The sequence below is a fragment of the Apodemus sylvaticus genome, chromosome 1 (assembly GCF_947179515.1).
Source record: "Apodemus sylvaticus chromosome 1, mApoSyl1.1, whole genome shotgun sequence".
Classification (NCBI taxonomy): Eukaryota; Metazoa; Chordata; class Mammalia; order Rodentia; family Muridae; genus Apodemus; species Apodemus sylvaticus.
In genome coordinates this window covers 81,715,825-81,743,566 of record NC_067472.1, presented here as the reverse complement: position 1 = coordinate 81,743,566, position 27,742 = coordinate 81,715,825, and the positions used below count along the sequence as shown (strand labels likewise).

Below are 27,742 nucleotides of genomic sequence, written 5' to 3'. Positions count from 1 at the left end.
GTAGTTAATGCGATTGGGCATTAATTTCTCGTTTTGTAGGTAGTTTGTTTAGGTAAAAGGTATTAGAGTGATGTGAAAGGGATTTGAACATGTAGGCCATGAATACCACTCTCTGGATGTTTGCCAGAGGTCCGAATGAAGGTCAAGGAGAATGGCAGATTGATGGAGCTCACATGCCTTCTTTTTAACTGACCAAGGGGACTCAGGTACTCTGTGAGAACCTAGGATATCTGATTGAGTCACCTGCCTAGGCACAGAAGTCACTTGATTGGGATAAACTTGGCATAAGTCCTCAAGAGAGCTTGACTAAAGGATCAGAGAAGTCTCTAGTCTGTGGACAGCTTGCTCTGAAGAAGACAAAGGACACTTTCTATAAATTTGGCAACCAGGAAAATCACTCTGTTTTCTTTGGGACCTGTAAAGAATGGGGAGACAGAGGCAGGAGTATTCACGATGCTCTGAAGTGAGCTTCCCTCAGGGAAGGGGGGGGCTCAGTTGAGGAAATAAAGTTATTCCCTTACTGCTTAGAATACTGAGAAAAACTGTTAGCTGAAAACACAACCGAAGCCGTTGCGAATCTTCACTCAGGGCAGGGCTCACAACTGCCTTGCTTCTCTTTCTCACTTCACCCTCTCCTGTCTTCTCGGCTTCTGCACAAGTTGTCACCTCTACGAAGATTCCTTGCTTGAAGTCTCTCCAGTGGAGGTATCATGTGTCTCTACTTGCCCGTGTTGTGTGCACGCAGCGTCTCGGCTCTGTGGGTGGAAGAATCACCTTGTCGTTTTTTCTGTTGTTATGACTGAATACCACAGACTGTGTAGTTTCTAAAGAGTAAAACTGTATTTGGTTCATTGTTTTAGAGGTCTGGGTTGGAGGAGCCTGTCTGGTGAGAAGTTTCGTGCTGGCAAGGATGTCCTGAGGAGTCCCAAGGCAGTGCAGAGCATTACATGTTGAGACAGAGTCTGAAAGCTTGCTCTTATATAAAGTCTTATATTTAAAAAGCTTGTATAAAAGCTGATACATAGAATAGCCCCATCTAATCCTAGTCACCCCTCGTGACTGCACCTCCAAATCTCATAGCTTGCTGATGTCTTTCTGTATCTCCAACAGGAATTACATTTCATCATAACTTTAGTGAGAACATTCAAACCACAGGTTTTCTCTACCTCCACCCCAATGTAAAGATTTATGAATTAAGGACTAAAAATTGTATATTTCAGAAACAGACAAAAAGTGAATTTGGACCTGGTTTCTGAAATGGTTTACACATTGCTATTGTTCATTAAACAGTCACAAATGATTGATATGTTCACAGGAATGGATGTTCTAGAAACACAAGTTGTTGGGTGATTCTTTAGGGGAACTTTTCGAAGTAACAGTGATACCTCAAGTATAGACTTTAAGGGACCAACACACTGACCTGCACAGTTTTTCTTCTTAATGCCCCAGATTTGCACATCTGGCTCTCCAACCACTTCATTGAGTTCATCCTTAAATAGTCAGGGCTTGGTTTGGCCTTTACATGTAGAAATGTTAGTGTTAGAAATGGCTGCCCTGATTCCTGTACACCTACTTCATTAGGAAATGGAACTCGACTTTCTTACCTGCTGGCATTAAACAATGAATCAAGCTGGTAAGTCAGTTCCTTCTCTTCTACTCTTCCTACCGTGACTCATTTTGAACTCCACATTTGTAGCCCACACCATTGGGTTTCTCAATCGACACTCTCCTGCCTAAGCTTCCTGAGTTCTAGGACTACCGGCACATGCTAGGACTACAGGCACATGCTAGGACTACAAGCACATGTCTCATTGTTTTCTTCTTTCCTTGCTTTTCAACCTCCAGCCTGTCAGCAACCTGTCTCCCAGCTTTCAATGATGGGATGGGGCGTTCTCTTTGTCTGCTTAGTAGCCAGTAGAGCCTGCCTTCATCTCTTTCTCAGAGCAGTGATGACCTTCCAGATGGGTTCCCATTCTACTTTCTAAAGCATTGTTCATACAATGACATCTCCCAGTATATGTGTCTTATTTAAATAGTGACTCCCCATCCAAGTGTAATAAAAGCTAAACTCTAGCCCTGTGGCTTTCAGGACACCAGCCAAGCTGGCTCACATTGACCTCCTTTCTCCCCATGTGTTGTGGCCACCCAAACGTCACCATGACTATTCTTTCTCTAGACTTTGGCTTTGCTCTGTTTTGTCCACCTTGCTTCTTACCTGTGTATGCTGAGCTATATCTCCCCTTTAAGTTTTACTTCAAGCAGATCACTCTCTACCCATCAAAGACAACTGTCCTGCAGGTCCCCTGGGGCAGGCACATCACCTGCCACTCCCTGACTTTCACTCTTGCCCCATCTGTTCTCGTGCTTTAAGGTCTGCTCACCTTGAGTAGGACATGAGCTTTGTCTGTCTTCACCACTGCTCCATCTCCATGGAGAATCAGATCTGGCACACAGTGGGTGTTCAGTGACACTCTTGAGACATGAGAATGCATGAGGGAGGTTATGGTTAGAATATTTATGACTCTTTAGTCATATACAGTTTTCCATATTAGGACTGGTTATCAGTTAACTTAAAAATGTTTCCGTCATACCCCTGAGTCATCAGGGTTGATTGTCACTCTTTAGCTAGAGGTCTTCCATATCAATTGACTGGAATAGTTTGCTTCGAGAAGATGATCAGCAAAAACAAGATCAGAAAGCCATTGGCACGGAGGGTCCCTGGACTGACTGAACAGCCTGGGGCCCCACTGGCTAACAGCATCTCCAGGTGTCATCCAGAAGTGTGTCATCTCATTTTGATGTAACTGAAGAGCACACAATAGCTGGGGCTTTATATCGCCCTGTTTTGCTGACTTTGCCATTTTAGAGAGAAATAATTTATTCTAATGTGATTTGCATTGCATAAAATTATAATAAATGTTTTTAAGAACAAGGTGCTGGATATTTATGAAATCTCTGTGTTTATATGAGGAAGAGGTTTAAAATGTATTGGCATGTATTTTCCACAAATACTTGTATGCAAGGCTATAGACTGTGCAGCCTTAGCATTAACATATATTATTTGCATAAACCATAAACACTGGGCAATTTTTTTGCCAAACAAAAAGTACTGATTACCTTAGAAAGGATATTAATATCTTTTCTTTATCCATATTTTTAAATTTTCCGGGCTGTATTTTGATGATCATTCATCTTGTCTTGTAGCACAATTTGCAGCAAAGACTCTCTCTCTCTCCATAGCTTTCCAAACAAAGACTAAGTGGCAGGGAGGCAACACCTCCTGCATGTGAATGGCCTGTGGTGCAGTGGTCCTGACTGGCTGCGGAAGGCCTCTGTTTAGTTAAAGTTCACAGCCATTAGATGCAGGCATGCACCAAATAGACATCTGATTGACAGAGGGGAGCCAGGAAATATGTTTCCAAATTAAATTTCATGTTTATTTTCAGCCCTCCTTAACAGCCTTCCTAGTGAAGATTTGAGCCACTGAACCAAACTAGTTTCCTCTAGGAAATAAAATGTGTTGTTCAAATAATTCTCTGTATGTTTCTGCCTTCATAATGTGGGATCCTCGGGAATAATTTCAGCAGAATCAATAGAAACAATGCTGAGGTTGAATTTCCCCTGAAGTAGGAATCCTGCTGCGTGTGAAGAAAGAAAACAACAGCTATTGACTGGCTCCAGAAAGAGAGGAAAGTTGGCTCTGGGTGGTGGTCTAATCTGGATTTTATGACACGTAGTGTAAGTTCTATACCTTTATCTGTTAAATGATGAGAGTTACAGCCATGACTTGGAACACACTGACAGGTGAAGGAGTGGCTCTGTGTAGAGACTTTAGAAGAGTGCTCAAGCCACTCAAAGCCTATTGCTACCACCATTGTAACTGTTACCACATGAGCTGGAAAATTGATGCCTACGGCACAGACACTATGGAAATGGATCAAGACTGAGTGTGTGCCTCACAGTGGAAGAATATTCCACTATGGAATGGGTTTGCAGTCCTGTCATGTGAAACCCATGGGGAGAATGAGGAGAGGATGGCTGGGGAGCAAAAGAACTTATAATGTGAGGAATTAATAAATAGTCATTGAACACATCCTGTTTATAGAAGGAATTTTAGTTCTTTCCTCACAGACCTAAGCCTTTCCCACCCTCAGGGTCAGGACGCTGTAGAAGAGTTCAGACACCCAGCCAACCATCCACCCATTCATTACAGCCTTCCCAGGATGCTGTGTGCTGGGTCTGATAAGCATGGAAAAGCTTATTTCCTAGTGGGGAAGACTGAGCAGCAACTTCAAAAAAAGATGCTTCTACAGAGTGGGTGAGAATTTTAGAATGGAGCACCTAAAATTTCTAATTTAGCTTCCTGGCAAAATGATTCGATGGGTGGTGTTTCGTAAAGCTCTGTGTTTATTCTTTGTAAACTATACTTCCCCTCTAGCATGGAGCCTGAAACAATGATCATTGCAGAGCAGCTCCTGGACCAGACACATCAGCATCAACTGCTTCCCTGTCTCTTTCTGTGCTATAAACAAAATGTCCAAGACTGGATAATTTATAGAGAAAAAAATCAGTCTGATGGTCTATCTATTTATCTATTTTGGATTTTTTTGAGACAGGGTTTCTCCATGTAGTCCTGTGAGTCCAGGCTGGCCTTGTGATCTACCTGCCTCTGCCTCCTGAGTGCTGGGGTTTAGGCATGTGGCATCACCTCCTGGCTTGAAAAAAAAATGATTTATTTTTCCTTCTAGAGCTAAAAGTTTGGTTCTAGGAAGTGCCTGATCATGTGGTGGCAGGCAGAAAGGAAAGTGCATGTGAATGCAGCAGACAGAACCTGATGCACAGCCTCGCAACAACCCAGTCGTGTGGCAGCTCCAGTGCAGAAAGGCCAAGCATGTCCTAACTACAGAGAGCATGGCTCCAGTCCTTGCAAAGAGCCCTTAAGCCTTCAACTAGCCAGTCCTCTTGTTAAACTCCATGGCATGTGTTGGTTATGAAGCAGCCGCCACGGCCTCATTGAGATGAATGCATAGGTAGAAAAGCTAGTGGAGGGAAGGGGATGTATTAGAAGATGAGCAGCAAAGGCTTTGTCACCACCAGCAGTGTATGGGTTGGCTTTGTGTGTCATGACACAGGCTGGAGTTATCACAGAGAAAGGACTTTCAGTTGGGGAAGTGCCTCCATGAGATCCAGCTGTGGGGCATTTTCTAGGTTGGTGATCAAGCGGGGAGGGCCCATTGTGGGTGGTGTCATTCCTGGGCTGTAGTCTTGGGTTCTGTAAGAGAGCAGGCTGAGCAAGCCAGGGGAAGCAAACCAGTAAGAAACATCCCTCTGTGACCTCTGCACCAGCTCCTGCTTCCTGACCTGCTTGAGTTCCAGTTCTGACTTCCTTTAGTGATGAACAGCAATGTGGAAGTGCAAGCAGAATAAACCCTTTCCTCCCCAACTTGCTTCTTGGTCATAGTGTTTGTGCAGGAATAGAAACCCTGACTAAGACAAGCAGGATTTGTTTATTATTATTTTAAAATAGATTTTATTTAAAATTTTCATGTGCTGTAGTTTGATCGTGTTTTTCCCTTTCCCAACTCCTCTGAGATCCACCCTCCCTACTGCATTTTCTATGGTACCCTCTCCTCAGCAGCTGAGTGGCAGGTATATTGGATCTACTATATTATCTGTTCATATGTAAAATGCATAATCATCCATTAATTTTTTAACAAAGCTTTTTCGCCTCTAGAGCAATATTTCCCCCCATCTTTGTTTGAATATCAGCCCCCCCCCCATGCTTGCCAGAGGGACAGCTGAGCAACCACTACTTTCCAGTATGAATTAGCCCAATTCTCCAAGGAACTGTTCAAGTTAGAGGACAGCTGGGGTGTTCTAACCCACTTTTGTATTTGTGGATTCTTTATATATTTGAAGTATTGTCTCCCACATTTTATCCTGAAAATAACTCTGTGAGTGAGGATGGTATTACTGCTCCTCGGTGACTGATGGATAAAATTAAATTGCCTACCATATATTTGAGCACCGTACCTTGGGTCCCTAACAGTGAAAAGAATCTTTCACCCACGTCAGTGGTCCCATGAGACAGCTGGGGGAACTGAAGAGAGACATTAATGACCTTTTTTATATCCATTAATTATAATGGGCTAATGAGTAGGGAAGTCAGAAGTCAAAAGAAGAAAGAGAGATGGTGTGTTGTGGTCTGGGATGGAGACCCAGAATCGCTTCCCCATGAAGTCTTCAAAGAGAAAGAGAACAGTGTGCTCTGACAAACAGTAGTAGGATTTCCCTAAGAAGGGACGGTGGGTCCCACATCTCCAAAAGTATGACCAAATGACGTTGCCGTGAGCTTTTGTTGTTTTTGGCTCCCTGCCTGTGTGCTCCATGCACTTGTATGCTGGAATCACATAAAGATGGATTATGTGGCCAGGCAGTCTGTGTCATCAACAGGCAGACAGGAGGTTCATATCCCTAAGCAGACAGTCGCATTATACAAGCAAAGAAGGAAATGAATACATCTCTGTTGCCTGGCATCCCCCAATGGGTAATTAAAACAATGCCACTGCTGTCTTCACTACATTCAAAAGTGTTTTAATTTGTATTTAGCCAGAGGCTTTCTAGCAACAGGAACATTTGTACAAATCTAACAAATAATTATAAATAAATAAAGTCTATGCTTCTGCTATTTGGGGAAACGTTTCCTTCAGGTAACGCATTTATAAATCCACCTGTTTGACAATATGGAGCTAAAATAACAGTAGACTTTGAACTGGCTGCTTAAATGACAGTTGAAACGGTGTGTTTGTCAGCATAGGAATGAAAAAGAGCATCACTCAGGAGGTTATCCAGGCCCAGAGGTGCCGTGGACTGGAAATGCTAAATTACACTAGGCTCAGAATATAGCCATGTATAATCAAGGTAGGGGGAATTCAGATTAAAGAAGCCTCTACCATTCATAGCTAAGGAGATATGGAGACTCTAGGTGTCTCTAATTTGTTAGACAGCTGTACTGATTAGTTTTATGTCAACTTGACACAAACTAGAGCCATTTGGAAAGAGCGAATCTTGAGGAGAAAATGTCCCACCACAATGGACAGTGGGCAAATATATGGGGCATTTTCTTTATTGGTGTGTGAAGACTTACCTCACTGTGGGAGGTGTCCTCCTGGGAGAGATGATCCTGGGTGCTAAAAGATTAAGCAAACTATGAAGGACAAGCCAGTAAGCAGAGCTCCTCCATGGGCTCTGTCTCAGTTCCTGCCTCCAGGTTCCTCCTTGGCTGAATTCCTGTCCTGACTTCAACAGTGATGGAGTATGTTGTGGATCTGTAGGTGGAAATAAACCCTGTCCTCCTCAAGTTGGTTTTGATCAGGGTGTTTATCATATCAATGATTTCCCTAACTAGGACAACATCTTCATCCTCAATGGGGGATGTGGAAGAAAGGGATTCCTTTAAGAAGCTAATGGCTAGTGCTCACTTTCTGGCTTAGGGCCCTTCTTTCCCCAACTCTTCTCAGGTACTCTCCATTGAGGCCATCATGGGGGTATTTCTACACTCTGTAGTTTCAGGGTGTTTTTGGATGGCACTTGATATCTAGTTTCCTTCTTAGCTGACTTCATTTAGGGAACCAGGGAAAGCAAAAATATTTCATTTTTTTCAGTATCGTTGGGTCAAAAAAAGTCATTGGATCCCTTTCATCTCCCATCATGTTCAGCTGCCACACTGGTGCAAATCCCACAGGTGAGCCTTTGCCTGACTTTTGTTGCTCTCTTATTTAGGTCAAGACACCAGAAAGGCATTCCAAGTTGGTGTTACAGATTTAGATGGAAATTATTTCTTTACTTTTTTAAAAAAAAAATTAAGAATTTTTTCATAGAATACATTTTGATCGTAGTTTCCTCTTGTAGAGCTCCTCACAGGTCCTCCCCACCTCCTTAACACCCAACTTCACATTCTTTCTCTCTCTGTCTCCCTCTGTGTGCCTCTCACTGTGTGTCTCTGTGTCTGTCTCTCTTTAAAAATCCCCACCCCAAACAAACAAACCATAAGACAAAACAAATAAACACCCAACAAGGCAAAAACTAAACAAAAATCCTGACGCTTTTACCTGTAGGTATGGGCCTGCCCTGGCATGTGTTTGATCTTAGATTTAAACAGTTTTTGCTTATGAAAGAATATGAGTAAAGAAATAATCGGTACTACACATCAGACAGTGCCCAAGAACTTAAGATATGATAGTCTCTTGTTCTTTAAAAGACCTGGAAGTATTTATCATTTCCTCTTCACCTTCAAAATATTAAAACATATTTTATTCAGCCAGGTATGCTGGCACACATTTTTTTTATCCCAGAATTTTGTAAAGCTGTGGGAGGAGGGTCATAAGTTTCTGGTCCTCCCGGGCTCCATAGAGAATTTGAAGCTGGCCTGAATGACAAAGTAATAACCTGTCTTAAAAAGGTTACAGTTTATATTAACCACAAGAATCATGAGTATTTATGGAGTAAAAGTGATAGTTAAGTGTACACACACAAATTTGAGTGTTCTTAATTTATCATATTATATGTATCCAATTTTTTATTCTGTATCCCACAAATATTTATTAATAAGATAATTAGTAAAAATAAACTTGTCCTATTAATAGACATATAAAAATAGGAATGAGCAGAGAGAGATCTTTGTCATGTAACATGTTAAGTTTATAAAAATTCATTGTCAGTAGGATAGGGAAGGGCTGCATGCCTTCCTGCAGCTATCTGAGAGGCTATGCAACTTTTACTTACAGGCTCTCCTGTGCACCAGAACCATTGTAAGTGGGTCCTGGGTTGTCTCTCTGATACAGTGGAGTCCTCTTGAACTTAATCTCCTTTATTACAGTGTTTATCAGGGTGGGAAGGAACAAGACTCCGGAGCCAGGTAATCTGAGTTACCATCAATTCCGCAGCTCCTCTCTGTGCTTTGGCTCCATGCTAAATGGTGATGCTAATGGTGGAAGAACTGAATGGTGGTTATCAGCTATGCTACCACCACTGTTTACCTACATCCAGTTTGCTATAAGCTGCCTTAGCTCCAGTGGAATGCATTTCTTATCTGATATAGTCTAGTCTTCCCAGATCGTACTTATCTGGCCTGATTTATATTGTCATTCTCTCTCTCTCTCTCTCTCTCTCTCTCTCTCTCTCTCTCTCTCTCTCTCTCTCTCTCTCTCTCTCTCTCTCGTTCCTTATCCCTCTATCCCTCCCTTCCTTCCCCCCTTTCCCCTCAGTCCTTCCTTATCTTCGCCCTCCCCTTTCCCCCTCTTATTCAGCATTTACTATGCACCTGGCATTTGTCAGACAAATGTAGCTGACTCTAACAAAAGGGAAGGATAATAGTTTTCGGCTCTCAGGATCCACAGCCTGAAGACAGAGCAGAGGGAATGTTTGATTGTAATTCATCTTCGCAGCCCATTTTCCATCTTCGTTATTGATACAATATCCTGAGCATGCCATTTCATCCACAGCCTCTGGACAAGCCTCGCGTGTCCTCAGTTGACTGCCTAGAAGCTGTGGTAGCCCCACTGGCTCCTACTTCTTGTTTAGATCACAGATACTTTTTTGTCCTCCCATACTTCCCATGGATCCTACCATTCTTGGGTATGATTCTGGATTTCCATTTTTCCAGGGCATCTAGAGAAGTCTAGCTCACCGAGGTTTCTTCAGCATGTATCTTTGGGTGTCTTATTGCTTGCCCAAGAAAAGGGTTAAAGCCCATAGAGGACTCTTTTTGTTCTAATCCCAGGGAAGAGTGGGTGTTGCCACTAAAGAATTCTGTTTCATGATTTGCTATCCCAACCACTAGGTGTCACTATTCTACATAAATAAAATAGGACAAACTTGTCCTTGGCACTGTGAAATTAGGCCTTTGGTTGGGGGATCTAGCAGGCTGAGGGACCCACTCTTAGTAAAGTGTCAGGTAAGAGCAAGCACTGTGCTCTCAAGACTAGCTAGAGTGCAGGAACCAGGCTGTATTAAAAGGCTTTGAAATCCAAGTATCAGACATGTAAATCCAGCTTCTGTCTATATCTGCATTGGTATTGATCCTTTTAAATAGTCTTTAAAGATTAACCTCTCAGAACAGACCTAATGTACTATGGAATGCAGGGAACAGGGATCACTTCATTATTAATATAGCTGTTTGGGAAGAAATATCTGATAGGATCAGGGCATCACATAAAACCTCACAAAAGAAGACCTCTTCCCTTTCTACAGGTGACCCTCAGCCTGACTGGCAGAGAAACCATACGTTGCCATTCAGCTGCAAATAATAAAATTGTTGCTTTATTCTCTCCCCAATTTTTTTAAAAGAATTTTTTGAATAATTTTATCCCTTTAGGAGAATCAGCTGTGATTTCTCAGCCAGTCATGATGACAGATTAACAGGAAAAGGCAAGCTACTCTGCAACCCTCTGGTGGCCAGCAGTATCAGTAAGTCACTGAGCTCTGTCCTTCGACCTCTGTTACAGAGGAGAAGGTTTGGAAGCATGGCACTGCATTTAGTGTGCATACAGATTCAGGAGCCTTGCTGCCCGGTGTACACAGCCCTTCAATGTCTACTTTTTGATAAATTGTCAAATGGGAGTCTTGTCAACCATCTAAGAGGGTCTGGATAGGGTGTCCTGCCTTAGACATGCTCCTCCTGGGGAATATCTAATTTTATTGGCAAGGGTGTGGTCACAAAAGCCAGAAACCATGTACTTTTAGATAGAATTGCACTAGGCTGTTTTAAGGCAGATTCAATCCTCTACACAAAGACCAACACAAATGGTTTTAAAGCAGAAAGTACAGGCAGAGACGATACCGTGTGAGGAACAGTTCCATCGTACAGCATCTCTGAGCTGTAACGGTGGGTGAGTTCAGATTGATTCACTGAGTAACACTATGCACACTAATCAATGCAAAACCTTTATGTTCTCTTCAGTTCATCTTTTCTTACAACATGACAGCGCATCTTTGACCATCTGCTCAAGCCTGTTAGCCCGCTGAAGCGTGATGGAGACTGTAGCGGTCAGGTGCCTGCCCACCTTCCTTTAAGTTCCTCTGTCACAAATGTCCTGAAAAGGGTTTTTGAGAAACCAGTTGTTACACATTTCTGGCAGAAAGCTTTGGTTACTGCTGCAGAAATTTCAGTGGGCTCAAGATTCTCTCAAACCATTTCAAAGAGACGCCTGTTGTAATCCACACAGTGTGGACCTGTGAAATCAAGCTAGAATCTTCACAGTTTGTAGGTTTTTTTGTTTGTTTGTTTTGTTTTGAAGCAATAGATTGTTGGTCACTATGTAACTTCCAGGATGCCTAGGATTTCCATGTTATTAGATTCTGGTAAAGATAATGTAATACCATTTTTTTTTAATTTAAAAAAGTTTTTTTTTCCATAAAGGGCATTTTGAAATGGGTCATTAACTCATTTTATGAGTACATTAATGCTCTGAGTGCTGTGAAGAATATCAACGTGCTAGAGGGCCAACATTGATGCAGTAAAGAATAGAACCCAGTGCACATACTGTAAACATTCTGTAAACTGTCTTAAATAAATAACACAAAACCTTTGTGGCTGCGAGCTGCATCCAAATATTTGTACACAGTTGAATTTGTGCCAGATTCAGTTCATGAGCCATTTGTGGTCAAGTAGGCTTTGAGTGGGGGGTGGGGTTATCAGCCACATAAACTTTGTATTTAATTCTTATGTTTAATTCTTCAGTCAAGTTCAAAACTCAGGTCAATGTCACATAGCTTCTTGTGTTCCAAGCGTGGTCTAAATCATCACCAAGTCTATGAGTTTCCTCTGTAGGTGGAATCATGTAGATTAAGACATGCATCAGTGGGTGGCATGGGGAATGTTTATTCAATATGCTTGTCCTGTTCTTATAAGCAAAAAATGTGGTCCTTAACCTAGAGCTGTGACGAAGGGGACAGGATTACTGTCCTAAAGACATTCTGATGGAGGCTGGTAATCGGTACAAATTGTAACAGCCGTCGAAGGCGTTGCTCTGCAGATGGCTTTATTCTTGAGCACTCAGAACCATCTGGCACTTTGGGGCTGAGCCCAGCTCCACCACGGCAAGAACCCATATTTGCTCTGCATTGGCACAGACTCCGGAGTCAATGGCTCCTTGACATTTTGGACTCTCCGTCATATGGCAAGTCCAGCTGCAGAGCCTGCTCTTTCCACCGTGCAGGGAAGTGGCTCAGATGAGGTTGCCTTTTGTTGAAGGAAAGGTCACCTCAGGGAGTCTGGAAGCCTTGGCTTAGATTTGTAAATTGCACATGGCACTATGGACCATTTCTGGGAGATTTAGTGAAGTGCTTGCAGTATTGTAGAATATAAGCATTTTACATGCAAAGATCTGAGCTTAGGTTAAGATATGGGGCAATTACTGATACTTTCAAAGGGCAGAGGCTTTCTTCAACCTGCTCCGTTTTTCTTCTTATAATAAGCCTTAATCAACACTAGAGCTGCGCAGATATCTACCCTCTAGGCCATTAGAATCTATAACCCTAAATTATAATTGCCATGCTCCATCTGGGCAGCTCTTAAGTTCTACTGGCCAGCCCTCATGGCCATGCTTTCATGACTCTCCTAACCCACGGCTTCTTCCTTCTCACCTTCTCCCTTTCCGCATGCTTCTCTTCAGTACCCAAGTCAGGGAACAGCAATCCTTGCCTATCTCAATTCTTCCCAGCCATAGACTGTAGGCATCTTCATTCACCAATCAGGGGTAACATGGGGTCACATAGTGTCACTCAGGTCTATGTGCAGACTCTCTCGTCCTTGGGGGCAATCAGGTCTTAGGGGCCAATATTTTACAATATATAGCAGAGGACCACATTTAAACACAGACTCACACAAGTGAAAGCTCTCGCCCCAGTGCCAAGATTCATTAGACCCATTCCAGGTCATCACAGCCCACATTTATCAGGGGAAGTCCCAGGGCCACCAACACGGCTATTCATATCTCCTATCTTAAAATACCTCCTTCGATAGATTTAGACTAACTGAAGTATCACAGTATACTGTGATTTTTTTCTTTCTTTCCAAAGACTATGATACTTTTGAAGTCAGCAAATTTTGTGTTCATCTTTCTTCCTAGAATCCAGGACTTGGGGTGCTTATCTTAGGTATTCAGTAGATTAGCTGATTAATCCTGACACTTTTTTTTGGGTTTGTGCTATATAAATAGCATCATAAGAAAGTCAATGGACTATGATTTCAAGGCTTGAATTCTAGAAATCAACATTTTTATTTATCTGTATTTATTACAATCCATGGAGATATGCAGTTTTTTATGACTATTTGACTATGATGATACAGTCTGCCTGTTACTCTTTCCCAGGTGAATCAGTAACTTGAAAATGTCTTGGCTCCAGTGTTTCCTAAGTCACATGATTTTGAACTAGATTTTGTTATTCTCTGAAACCTCAATTTCTTCACCTCGAAAATAGGGTAATAATACGTAATCTCTGAGATGGTGCATTTCATGTAATTAGCATATAAAGAGAGAACACTGTGACTAATATTCTAAGCCACTTACCAGGTCTTGAGAAGAAGTCTGGTCCTTCCCTCTACCTCTGCAGCATAACTTTCATTAATCTCTCCCTGGGACCACTTTCTTCCTGGAAAACAGAGCATCATTCCAGCTATCCACTGTTGTATATGATTTATCTTTAGAGGGTTGGAATGACTCTTTATGATTTCTCACAATTCTACATTGTGACTCAGCAGGACAAGTCTCAGTTGTGGTTTCTTAGGCAGTACCAATGGCAACCTCTGGAGGCTGGAGACTAACTCGTGCTTCTGGGAGTAGACATTCTGCTGGGAGCAGTTCATTGGAGACCCCCATGGCCTTTCTCCATAGTCTCATAGTTAGGTAGTCTTTACCACATGCCATTTTCATAGGGTAGCTGATTTCAAAGGAGAAAGGCTCACAGGAAGTTGTATTGTTTGAGCCAACCCCTAAACTTATATCACTTCCACATCATCCTGTTGGTCAGAGCTGCATCTGGGGCCAGTTCAGAGTAGAGAGGAAGGAGCTGATTGGGTGTGAATACTGTGAGGTATGGTTCATGGTAGGGAGCAGTGTTAGAAACTATGCTCTGAGACCTGTTACTTCACCAACTCAGCCTCTTTTGAATAGCGTATGGGATCTGTCTCACGATTATCTATATTTAATGACCCTAATCAGGTTCATTCTTGCAGTCATGGCTGTTAATGGATTCGGTTACTCACATGGTAGCCTGGGGCAGTGGCATGCACAAGTATCTGATTATCATGCAAGTCTTGAACTGCCTTGCCATCCCAAGAAAGTGACTATTCAATGCAAGGTGATCTCCTTGACACGGCCTGAACCGCACTTTAATGGGTTTTGAATAGGCCTTCTCAAGCTGGCCCAGGCTTCTGGAGTTTATATCAGGCATTCTTGAAGCAGTCGACAGTAGTTTGTTTCAGCTTGAATGTTCCGTCACTGTAGATGAGTTAAATTAACAGCTCCCAACTGTCAAACATGTAAGGCAGATTTCCATGTATTTAGTTTTAAAATCCTCCAGTGAATGCATGTTTATCAAAAAATTTAAATGACATAGAATGTTAAATCAGAAAGGCCCATCACATACCCATCCTAGTTCATTACCATTCTCCTGAGGTATCTACATTTTTAACGCCTGGGTCTCCATCTTCTGATACTGTTTTCTATGCTTTTGCAAGTTATGTTTATGGGCTTGTTTGCTACTTGTTAAGCAAAATTTGAATCATTCATTCATCTGGAAATTCATTTTTATTCATTCAGAAATTATTTACTGGGAGCGAGTATGTTTAAGATCTTATATTTCAAAAGTAACACATCTTTTTAAAATGCATTCTTTTATTTTTGAGATTATAATTAAATAATTATCCCTCTCTTTTCCTCCCTCCAAACACTGCTACATACCTTTCCTTTCTCTCTTTCAAATTATTAGCACATTTAAAAAATATTATCGTATTGTCATATTCACATATGTGTTTTTGTAGGTATATACTCCTAAACATAACCTGCTTAGTCTATATAATGTTACTTGTATGGTATGCATGTTCTCAGGGCTGAGCATTGGCATTGGATAACCAGTTGGTGTGTACTTCCCTGGAGACTATTTTTCCAATTTTCATCATTCCTTAGTTGCCTGTAGTTCTTTTTGTAGTTTTGAGTCCATATTGGCTTGACCCTCATCCATATTAGCATATATATTGTTGATGGCCTTGTGCAGCCCATGTTCAGACAGCCGTGTTGATGAGATATCATGAGTGTAGCTTCTGACATTACTAAGAGACCCAATGTCACAGCCAACTTTCTGATCCTCTTATAAGATTTCTATTCCCATTTAATAATTTGATAATCACAACACACACACACACACACACACACCAGTGAGCATCTTTGGGTATATGTCTTTGGGTACATACACATTTAAAAAATGAAGACAGTTTTGGATAAGAAATGCCATGCAAAAGGTTTTTGGGTTGAAGGCTTGGACCCAAGCTGGCAGCTCTGTTAATAAGTGTTTGGGGGTCTATCAGGATGGCTCAGCAGGTTAAGGTGATTGCCGCTACACTTGATCTGAGTTTGATCTCTAGGACCAACATGGTTGAAGGGAGGAGCAGAGTTTTAAGGGTTGTCCTCTGACTGCTGATGTGTGGTGGCATGTGTCTATCCAAGCATATAACCCCTAACATAGAATAAATAAAGTGTATAAAAACTTACTAAGAAGTGAAGGCTTTTACCTCAACAACCATTAGTGCATTAATGCATTCAAAGCAATTTGGGCCATCAGGCATTTGTCGCCTGTTGGAGGAAGTAGCACAGAGGTAACTTTGAAGCTTATACCTTGTCCCCAGTCCTTTTGTCCCACCTTTCGTCTGTCTTTTTTTATCTGCTATTAGGTGGGTAGCCTTGCTAGGCCACACCCTTCTGTTAAGACTCTCTGCCCCATCAGCACCCCAGAGTAGGGGAGCCTGCCTTGAACTAAAACTCTGGTGTTAACTCTTTCCTTCCTCAGCTTTTTCCTTGAGGTAAACGACAGTGCTTATGACAGTGAAGGGGAAGTTGACTCATGGAGTCTAATAAGTGGAAACCCTGGGTCAAAAGGAAGGCCAGTTTATAGTTGTGATTGATTGCTGCTGAAAAGTTAGATTTTCAAAAATACAGGTGCTAAGGGACAGCGTGTGATAATCACAGTGACTCCATTTTCTGATGGCGCTGGGCATTTGCTCTCTTTGCACTTCTGCCAATCTGAAGGCTTACAAAACACCCCCCCCCTTTACTCTTTGCTTTTTCTAGGCCTATTTGCTCCCCCCATGTGTCCATGTAGTGTATGCACATGTGTGTCTGTGGGCCCATGTGCTCATGCAGAACTCAAAGAACAGTGATGGCAAATGTCATGTTTTGCCCCTCTCTACCTTCTTCCCTTGAGGCAGCATTCCTCATTTAGCTTGGAGCTAGGCTAGCAGCCAACAAGCCTCTGCCACCCTCCTTTCTCTGCCCCTCACAGTAGTGGGGCTATAGGCATAAGCAGTTACGTCTGCCTTTTCATGTGAGTGACAGGGATTCAGAACAGTGCCCTCATACGGGCACTGAGCCTCCAGTCCCTGTTGGTTATGATGTTTCCTTGTTCATTTGTTTGTTTGTTTGAGTCTCTATAGTGCAAGCTGTTCTTGAATCCCTAACCTTGCTTCAGCCTCACACGCTGGGATTATATTACGCTTTTAAAAGTATTGTTGCTAGAGATTGCATGTGGCCCCTGTAAGGCACAGCAACAAGTTTAATGGTGACTTAGCAAATAACAGTTTTTCACACAGCACCAAGTCTAGAGTCAGGAAGCTGCTGGCATTTGTTCATGGGCCAAGGCCTGTCGGCCCCCGGCTTCCTCAGTCTCTCTGCTGCTTTCTCTTGAACAGTGTCTAGCAGGCCTTGTGTCCTATGTCCTGGGTGTGTTGGTTTTATTGCTTCATTTTGTGTTGTTTAGTAGAAACCTAAAGCTTTCCACAAGCCCACAGGGAACTTTTTAATGTGTGCAGAGGGAGCAGTAACCCAAATGAGGTTGATCAGGAGTTAGAGAGGCCCGGTTACTACTGCTTTGTCATTAATACTTGGTATGGATTTGCAGCCTCAGTTGTATCCTCGCCTTTTGCTGTTAGTATCTTAGGGTTATATCGCCTTTCACTCATAGATGTTTATATTTTTAAAGATAATAGAAGTATACACCGCACGCACACACACACGCGCGCACACACACACACACACACACACACACACACTTTAAAATGATAAAATTAAATGTCTTCAGCCCCTCTGGGGGCTGAGGTGCTGGATACCAAGGCAAGCCACCTGCCATGGGTGCTGATTCTGGACTCGGATCCTCTGCAGGAGCAGTATGTACTCTAACTGCCAAGATATCTTCAGTCCCCTCCAAGGTGTGCTAGGTTTTGATTTTAAACATCTTTAAAGTCAATGTATATTAAATTCTACTCATGATTTACTGTGGGAAATGATTTTTTATTCCCCTCCTCTTCCTGAGTTTTCCCAGTATCATTATCAGTTTGCCAGACTCAGAAGAAATGAGCTGTTCACCGACCCTTTTTCTTTCAATGACCTCAGCTTCTGGCATATTCAGATGTTAAAAAAAAAAAGGCAGAGACCCTGATTACTCTTTGCAACCTCAACTCCAGATTTTGTTACTGGCCAGGAACACAGTATTTTACACCTTTGTTCTGCAGGGTATTTGAATTCCTTTTTCTTATTGGATATTTTATTTATTTACATTTCAAATATTATCCCCTTTCCCAGGTTCCCCACCACAACCTTCCTATTCAATCCCCCCTTCCCCTGCTTCTATGAGGGTGATCCTCCACACACCCACTCACCCACCCACTCACTCCCACCTCATCACCCTGGCATTCCCCTACACTGGGCCATTAAGCCTTCACAGGACCAAGGCCCTCTCCTCCCATTGATGCCAGGTAAGGTCATTTTCTGCTACATATGCACCTGGAGCCATAGGTCCCTCCATGTGTTCTCTTTGGTTGGTGCTTTGATCCTTGGGAGCTCTGGGGCTTCTGGTTGGTTGATATTGTTGTTTCTCCTTTGGGGTTGCAAACCCCTTCAGCTCCTTCAGTCCTTTCCCTAACTCCTCCATTAAGGTCTCTGTACTCAGTCCAATAGTTGGTTGTGAGTATCAACAGCTGTATTTCTCAGGCTCTTGCAGAGCCTCTCAGGAGACAGCTATAACAGCAAGCACTTCTTGGCATCCACAATAGTGTCTGAGTTTGGTAACTGCATATGGGATGGATCCCCAGGTAGGGTAGTCTCTGTGTGGCCTTTCCTTCAATCTCTGCTCCACACTTTGCCCCCAAATTTCCTTTAGACAGGAACAATTCTAGGTAAAAATTTGGAGATGAGTGGGTGGCCCCATTCCCCAACCTGGGGCCTTGCCGAACCTCTGAATATGAATCTCCCTCCTCTCTGTGGGGCATTTCAGCTAATCTCATCCCTGTTAGGTCCTGGGAGTCTCTTGCTTTCCTGGCATCTGGGATTTTCCAGTAGCAACCCCCTGTTCTTCCTCATCCCCCAATGCTACATACTTCTGTTCATTTTCCTGACCCTCTATATATCATCCCCAACTCTTCCCATACCTGATCCTGAACCCCCTTTCCCCTCCCCTCCCCACTTCCTCCCATATGCCTCCCACCCTCAACCTCTTGTGAGTATTTTGTTCCCCATTTTAAGGAGGACTAAAGCATCCACACTTTGGTCTTCCTTCTTCTTTAGCTTCATATGGCCGGTGAATTGAATCATGGGTATTCCAAGCTTTTTTGCCTAATATCCACTTATCAGTGAGTACATACCATGTGTGTTCTTCTGTGATTGGGTTACCTCGCTCAGGATGATATTTTCTAGTTCCATCCATTTGCCCAAGAATTTCATGAATTCATTGTTTTTAATAGCTGAGCAGTACTCCACTGTGCAAATGCACCACATTTTCTGTATCCATTCCTCTGTTGAGGGACATCTGGGTTCTTTTCAACTTCTGGCTATTATAAATAAGGCTGCTATGAGCATAGTGGAGCATGTGCACTCATTTCATGTTGGAACTTCTTCAGGGTATATGCCCAGGAGTGGTATAGCTGGGTCCTCCAGTAATACTATGTCCATTTTTCTGAGGAACCACCAGACTGATTTCCAGAGTGGTTGTACCAGCTTGAAATCCAAACAACAATGAAAGAGTGTTCCTCTTTCTCCACATCTTCACCAGTACCTGCTGTCACCTGAAGTTTTGATCTTAGCCATTCTGACTGGTGTGAGGTGTAATCTTAGGGTTGTTTTGATTTGCAGATCCCTGATGAATAAGGATGGTGAACATTTCTTTAGGTTCTTCTTGGCCATTCAATATTCCTCAGTTTAGAATTTGTTATTTAACTCTGTGCCCCATGTTTTAATAGGATTATTTGGTTCTCTGGAGTCTAACTTCTTGAGTTCTTTTTATATATTAGATATTAGCCCTCTATCAGATGTAGGATTGGTAATGATTTTTTTCCCAATTGTTTGTTGCCATTTTGTCCTATTAACAGTGTCCTTTGCCTTACAGAAGCTTTTCAATTTTATGATGTCCTATTTGTCTATTGTTGATCTTAGAGCTTAAGCCACTGGTATTCTGTCCAGGAAAATTTCCCTGCACCCATGTGTTTGAGGCTCTTTCCCACTTTCTCTTCTATTAGATTCCATGTATCTGGTTTTATGTGGAGGTCCTAGATCCACTTTTTTCCACTGGATGGTTTTAGCTCCTTTGTCAAAGACCAAGTGACCATAGGTGTGTGGGTTCATTTCTGGGACTTCAATTCTATTCCATTGATCTACCTGCCTGTCTCTGTGCCAGTACTATGCAGTTTTTATCACAATTGCTCTGTAATACACCTTGAGGTCAGGGATAGTGATTCCCCCAGAAGTTCTTTTATTGTTGAGAATAGTTTTCACAACATAAAGAGGGAAACTACACTAGAAAAAGCAATAAAATAATCTTCTTCAACAAACCCAAAAAGAAGATAACCACACAAACATAAAAATAGCATAAAAATAACAGGAAACAACAATCACTATTCCTTAATATCTCTTAACACCAATGGACTCAATTCCCCAATTAAAAAAATGTAGACTAACAGATTAGATATGTAAAGAGGACCCAGCATTTTGCTGCATACAGGAAACACACCACCTCAGAATAAAAGGCTGGAAAAATTGGTCAAGCAAATGGTCCCAAGAAACAAGGTGGTGTAACCATTCTAATATTGACTATAATGGACTTTCAACCAAAAGTTATGAAAAAAAGACAAGGATGGACATTTCATACTCATTTTATACTCGTCAAAAGGAAAAATCCACCAAGCTGAACTCTCAATTCTGAACATCTATGCTCCAAATGCAAAGGCACCCACATTCATAAAAGAATCTTTACTAAAGCTCAAAGTACACATTGCACTTCACACAATAATAGTGGGAGACTTCAACACCCCACTCTCATCACTGGACAAATCATGGAAACAGAAACTAAACAGAGACACAGTGAAACTAACAGAAGTTATGAACCAAATGAATTTAACTGATATCTATAGAACATTTCATCATAAAACGAATATACCTTCTTCTCAGCACCTCATGGTACCTTCTCCAAAACTGACTTATAATCAGTCACAAAACAGGCCTCAACAGATACAAGGATTATTGAAATAATCCCATGCATTCTGTCAGATTACCATGGTCTAAGGAAGGCTGGTCTTCAATAACAGCAAAGAAAACAGAAAGCCCACATGCATTCTAATTTCTTTAAATCACTAAATTGAGAGTCTTAGTGGGTAGCACCGAGGCTGTAGATTAACACACTTGATCACAAATCAAGGAATGTGCTTCTTTTAATTGGTTTATGAACTGGTTTGTTATGCTCATGGCCAGACACTGCATTTTTTTATTTATTATTGTTGGGATTTCCTCTCATAAATTCTCAGTAGTATCCTGAAGACATGCTGATTTTTTCTCACATCACCAATTTAGTCTCTTACTTATTTGTTAAAAGTAATTTGATTTTAACCATTTTTTCCCGAATAGAATATTATCACCTGTGCAAGTGATGACAGTTTGTGGTTTTCTTTGCAATTTTAGTAACTTTCAGTTTTTAAAACCATACAGTGTTGATGATGGAGAGATGGCTCTGCAGTCACAAGCACTGGCTGCTTGTACAGAGGACTCAGGTTCAATCCCCAGCACTGACATAGCATTTTACCACTACCTATAACTGCAGTCCCAGGTCCTAACACCCTCTCCTGGTTTCCTCCAGTACTGCACACATGTGGTAGACAGACGTGCATGCCAGCAAGACACTAATGCACATTGCAGAGTAACTCTACCATGCCAAGAATAGCTAAAATAATTTGAATATTAATTATGATCAAATTTTATTCTAGTTTTAACAGTAATAATTTTACTTTAGAACTGTTGATGCAATATTTAGATATTTATAGGTTTGAGCTCCATATTTTTTTATCAGAGTGGAAAAAAAATCCCTTGCTTTTAAAGCTTACCAGCATCTAAAAAACCTGTGGAGTTTTCTTTAAAACATCCCTTCTGTTTAGTGAAGGTAGTGATTTTCTTAGAAATAGCAATGAACTGTTAGGACAAGATCCTCTACCTTGGTTTTCATTTGAGAGTGCTAACCCTCAATCAAATACTGCTAAACTAAACTAAACTAAACTAAACTAAACTAAACTAAACTAAACTAAACTAAACTAAACTAAACTAAACTAAACTGAAACACTGCTAAAATAAAATCATTGGTTTTTTTATTTGTCAATGTTGCCATTTGCATTTAAGACTAAATTCACGTATTCTTTGAAGAATGTTTATCTGTGGTGAGGCACAGTTTAGTTTTGTGTCAGTTTGATGTTAGTCTTTGGCATGATTTGATGAGTTTTGAACTGCTTCCCGGTGTGCTGAAATAGTTACAGTGCATTGCTCACTTGGGACAGGAAAGCCAACAGCTCTCTGTCATTATGCATGGCACCGCCCCTGAGGTATGTGCCCACCCTGGAGAGTTACCTGCAGCGCAACTCCTCCCACTTTGAGTTTATATTAGAATATAAAATTTTTTATACTTATTTAAGTTTTCAGATTTATCTCTGAAAATTTATGTGGAGTGTAAAGCTCGGTACCTTTGAAGAGATGGTTCTTTATAGTTTATAGCGTGTGATCCGGCTCTTTATCCCTTGATCTTCAGGCTCGGGAGTCTGTTGTGTTTTATTGCTCTTTTGACAAAGCTAATGTTTCATTTTATTGCTTGTAAGTCCCATTTTTCTTTTGTTTCCTATTTTACTTATTTCTGCTTTTATTTGTATTTATTTATTCTTTCCTTTTTCCTTTTGTTAGGCTTTTAAACAAGCGTTCTTTATCCAGGCTCCCTGAGTTGGATGGTTAGCTCAAGACATTCATTCCACTCCACTCTGACTTCTAATACACATTTAAAGTTACATCATTACTGCAGCCTCCTGCTACCCTGCATCATTTAGATGTGCACTGCTCACAGTCTTCATTTCCAAGTAAGTTGTAACTTCAGGTTTAAATTTCCACATAACTCAAGGATGATTAAGAAATCCATTGAAAATCTCCAAATGGGTAGGTTTGTGGTGTTAGTAGTGTCTAAATTTACCATGTTGTTTTCTTTATGTACCTTTAAAAATTCTGTTCTCTTAGGAATTTATTTAGATTTTCCTTCCGACCTAATAAATATGATAAGTATGTTAAAGGTTTTTTTTTTCTTTTTGGTTTTTTTCAAGACAGGATTTCTATGTAGCCCTGCTGTAGACCGGGCTGGCCTCGAACTCAGAAATCCTCCTGCCTATGTCTCCCAAGTGCTGGGATTAAAGGCGTGTGCCACCACCACCCGGTGTTAAAGTTTTGATGTAAATAGTTGCTTGGATGTGGTATAGATACACCCCAAGTGTTTGTGCCCTGAATGTTGATATCCACCATAAGACATAGAAGCTTTTTGTGACTGCAACGTGGGACTTTGGGGAAGTGCTTAGTTTTAGATAAATAGGGACCTACTGTGATGAAGTATTGGCAGTCTTGTCAGGAAAGGGAGAGAACCTCCCTCTCTTCTCCTCCTCCTCTCTCTTCTTCTCTCCTTTTCTCCATCTCTCTCTGGACACATGATTCTCTGTGTCACCTGGGGACTCTGCAGGTAATGCCGTCTATATTCAGGTGAACCCTTGACCTTCTTCATCCAAACCCTGAGCCAAAATAAAATGTTCTTCTTTAAAATTCACTTATGTAGCATGCTGTTATTGACATCAAAATTGGACCAATAAAATACACACAGGTGTGGACACACATGTGTATATTTGTGTATTCTGGAGTAACAAGCAATCTGGCCGAGCTAAATATTCATTGCTCAAATTGTTCTTTCTATAAGAGTTTTTATTCATGAATCTCTGAGTTTGTCACCTACTCCACAGAATTCTGAGTGATTTGAGTGAAATGCACACACATACATGTGCATATGTATATCTGTTATTTCATGAATCACTTTCCAAGATGCTTGGAGCTTCTACAGGGCCCATGTCATTTGTTGGCTCAACATCTGTCCCTTATGGCAACTCTCTTAAGTCTGTAGTCTTCTCACTTATGTTTCTAATACTATTTATTATTTTGTTCCTTTGCCTTAATGACATTTTGCTGTTTTATGTTTAATTATATTCTATAACACTGCTATGTCTCATTATAATGAATATAGAGATGCCTTGTAAAAATCACTAATTTTGGAATCAAAGTTTAAAATCCTATATGGAGAAAAAAAGCATAGGTTTTGCACTCCTTGACAAATTCTACTTTGCCTTCTAGATGGAGTTTGAGTATTTCCTCCTTTCTGAAACCTTTCTAGAAATAACTAGGCTCCAGGTCAACCATCTCTTCACTCTCCTCACATGAACTCACAAAAATGAAAAACATGTTTCCTTATTTTATAGTCTTCCAGTTTTCTTCCCAATAGTATCCCAGTACTCTCATTCTGAATTTTCAGTGTGCATGTGTGTGTGGGCACATGTGCGTGTGCATGTGCATGTGCGCGTGCATGTGTGCATGTGCATGTGCGCGTGCATGCATGTGTGTGTGTGTGTGTGTGTGTGTGTGTGTGTGTATTTGTACATCATTGAGTATTTGCATGCCATGGCATAAGCTCAGGTGTTGGTCCTCACTGGGCTTCATGTCAGGCTAACTGGCTTGTGAGCTACTGGGAAATTCTTCTGTTTTGCTTCCCATCTTGCAGAAGGTGTACAAGAGCTACAAAGGTATACTAAAAAATTCAGATTTATCTCTTCCCAGTCTGTTGGTTGCCATTTTGTCCTATTGACAGTGTCCTTTGCCTTACAGAATCTTTGCAATATTAAAAGGTCCCATTTATTATTAAGCTATTGGTGTTCTGTTCAGAAAATTTTCCCCTGTGCCCATGTGTTCAAGATTCTTCCCCATTTTCTATTCTATTAGTTTCAGTGTATCTGGTTTTATGTGATCCACTTGGACTTGAGCTTTGTACAAGGAAATAAGAATGGATCAATTTGCACTCTTATACATGCTGACTGCCACTTGAACCAGCACCATTTGTTGATAATGCTGTTTTTCTACTGGGTGGTTTTAGCTCCTTTGTCAAAGATCAAAGGACCATAGGTGTGTGGGTTCATTTTTAGGTCTTCAATTCTATTCCATTGATCTGCCTGCCTGCCTCTGTACCAATACCATGCAGTTTTTATCACAATTACTCTCTAGTACTGCTTAAGGTCTGGGATACTGATTCCCTGAGAAGTTCTTTTATTGTTGAGATTTATATGTGTTCCTGGAGCCTAAACTCTGGTCCTTACACCTGCACACACACTGATCTGTATCCCCACTAATGCCTGTCTTCATTTTGTAGCTACTTGGGCTCTCTGGGGTCATCCCTCTAGTGCAGAAGTTTTTAACCCATGGGTCATGACCACTTTGGGAGTTGAGCAACCCTTTCACAGGAGATCACCTAACACAACTGGAAAACACAGTTATTTATAATATGACTCATAAAAATAACAAAATTACAGTTGTGAAGAACAATAAAAATAATTTTATGGTTGGAGATAACCACAACATGAGGAACATCATGCAGCATTAAGGAGGTTGAGAACCAGTGCTTTAGTAGCTTGGCTACTTGCCAAGTGGAAAAAGGAACAAACTTTTTATACAAAGTTATAGGGATGGCAAGAAGACAGTGCTCCTCTTTGGCACCTCCCTAGGCTCTTATTGTGGCTGGAAACTCTTCTGCAATTAAGAAGGGCAGGGGGAGTAAGGTCAGGATAGATGAACATGAAGAGATTTGCACAAGCATCACTTATGTGCAAAGGGAGGTTCTGTGTCTATTTTCTCATTCCATAATCTTGGGGCATCAGAATTTTGTTTTTCTGTTGTATTTCAAAAGTTTAGTAACTGGGTTTTCTAAAGAGTGAAGCTTAAGGTAAAGGCACTTAAGGGTTTTTTTTCCTATGGGAAATGAGAGATGGCTGAGAACTGAGCCATTAAACACTGCATCATTCATATTCCTGTATGGGCAGTGAGCTCCACTGGGAGTTCAGACTCCATGCTTGCTTTTCTGTGAGATGACTGGCAGGTTGGGCACCGTGCCTGGGTTGTTTGGCTTGGTGTTTGCTATTTGCTTTCCATCTTTGATTGCACGGGGAAGAGTATGTTGCATGGAATCACCGCTGTTTCCCATTGTTCTTCTCTGTGAGCATTCATTTTTATGGGGTACAGCATATCAGGCTAAATAAAGACCTTTCTGTTTCCCTACACTCCAGGGTGCCACCTTCCCCTGTCTTTGCTGCATATGCACTCTGTCCCCTGTTGCCACCACGGAATGGTCTCGGCTTTCCTAAATGATTGTCATTACTATCCTCTATTCTGATCGCTGTTGAGCCTGCCCTGTGATCTGCCATCCCCATCCTTGGCCGCCCTAGTAACCAGAGGTAATTTACACACATTCTCCTTTGGAAGAAGACATTGCCAGAGCTAACAGCTAAGTAGAGGCAAGTGGGGTGAGGAAGAGCACTTTCAGGAACGAGGAGGCATATCTGGAGCTCAGATGTCTGAAACGTGCTATATCTTGTAAATAACAAAGAAGTGATCATGTGTGGACACACTTCCAAAAGTGGCCATTCTGCTGAGCTATTGATGGTGACTTGTAATTTCTTAGTGATAAATACAATGGACATTTTGTTAAAAATTGTTAATAGCCTGACCATGAATTAGGTACAGTAGTGGGTAGTTAAGGACTGGGTATTAGATCCTCTTCTATTCTATACACTTAATAATGGTACCATGACTGAATTTGGTATTTTCTAATGTTATAGAAGAGAAGGTTGAGCATTGAGGATCTTAAAGTACTCATCATATAAAACTAATGGAGAGACTGGTAGAACTGAGATTTGAATCAGTTCTATTTAGTTTAGCAAGGCCAAACAGCCAGTCTGCATGGTAAATGCTCCCCCACCCTGCCCCCTGCCCCAACCTGCTCTGTCACCACCGTGGCCTTCATTTCTCTCAGCCTCCTTTTTCTCTCCTTTTGGACTCTCATTCCTTTGAAATTGCTGAAGCTCTTGCCCTCATTCTCACAACTCTCTCCAAGAATGACTTCTCTGATGACCGTTATACACTGAAGGATTCATGGGATCCACTGCAGTCTCCTACCTGCAGTGACACATATACACTGGCATTCCTGTGTGTGTGTGACCCACAGAGCCACCACATTCCAGATACCTATTTAATAAATCAGGTTGTCTATGAATCAACTTTGTGGTGCATGTTCTTCAGTCTTTGACTCCCCTGACACATACAACTCAGGAAGGGCAGAAAGCCCCACCCAGTGTTCCTAGTACTCCCTTGTCTCCACTTTGCACAGCAAAACAAGAAACTCTTTCATTTCTTCTATTAAAACAGATTATGTCCGATCAAATTTAAATCCCAAAATGGCCTGCCACTTTCCAGATGATGGCAGAGGCACTTGTAGAGCTTCATTTGTTGAGAAGATAGGCCAAGTCTCCATGGCCTATCTTCATTATGTAGAAGAGATAGTGGAGACTCAGGTCAATCATTTCTCCAGAGTTCCAGAGCCACGAAATGGTGCAGCAGAGAATTGGGCCCAGAGAGTGAGTCCAGAGACCATTTTTAGCCCTTACAGTCCAACTTACCACCTCATTTCATTTGACTCCACTAAGGACTTTCTGCAGTATGCACATTTTGTGAGAGTCTCTTGGGTTTCTTGACCAACATAGTTGGGACATTGGATCATGGGATAGAGATCTTAGCTGTATACCTAAGAATAATATATAAGAATATAATTAATGCTTATAGTAAGAGTAAGAAATACCTGTCACTAGAGGCATTGCAGGTGTGGTTGCTGTGTCACATATGCATTGGTAGGTGGCAGACAGGAGAGAGCCCATGTCTACACTCCGTGTTCTGACCTGTGGACATCTAAATGGTAAGTAGCCTAACATTCCTTGTAAAAAGCTAGCCTAATACTATTACTGGTCCAGCACCAGGGGACCCAGACAGGGAGCTAGACTGAGACCACCACCAGTTTGGCACCAGACAGACTGGGCAGGGATCTCAGAACA

At 41.6% G+C, this 27,742-nt stretch overlaps 1 protein-coding gene and 1 non-coding gene across 2 annotated transcripts in view; both read left to right on the top strand.

Moving 5' to 3' along the window:
- The window catches only part of Hs3st4 (heparan sulfate-glucosamine 3-sulfotransferase 4), a 413,121-nt gene that overhangs the window by 132,194 nt on the left and 253,185 nt on the right, over window positions 1-27,742 (top strand). The window lies entirely within an intron of this gene.
- Window positions 27,492-27,623, top strand: LOC127676564 (small nucleolar RNA SNORA17). The gene has a single exon (XR_007976033.1). It is a non-coding gene; the product is annotated as a small nucleolar RNA SNORA17 (small nucleolar RNA).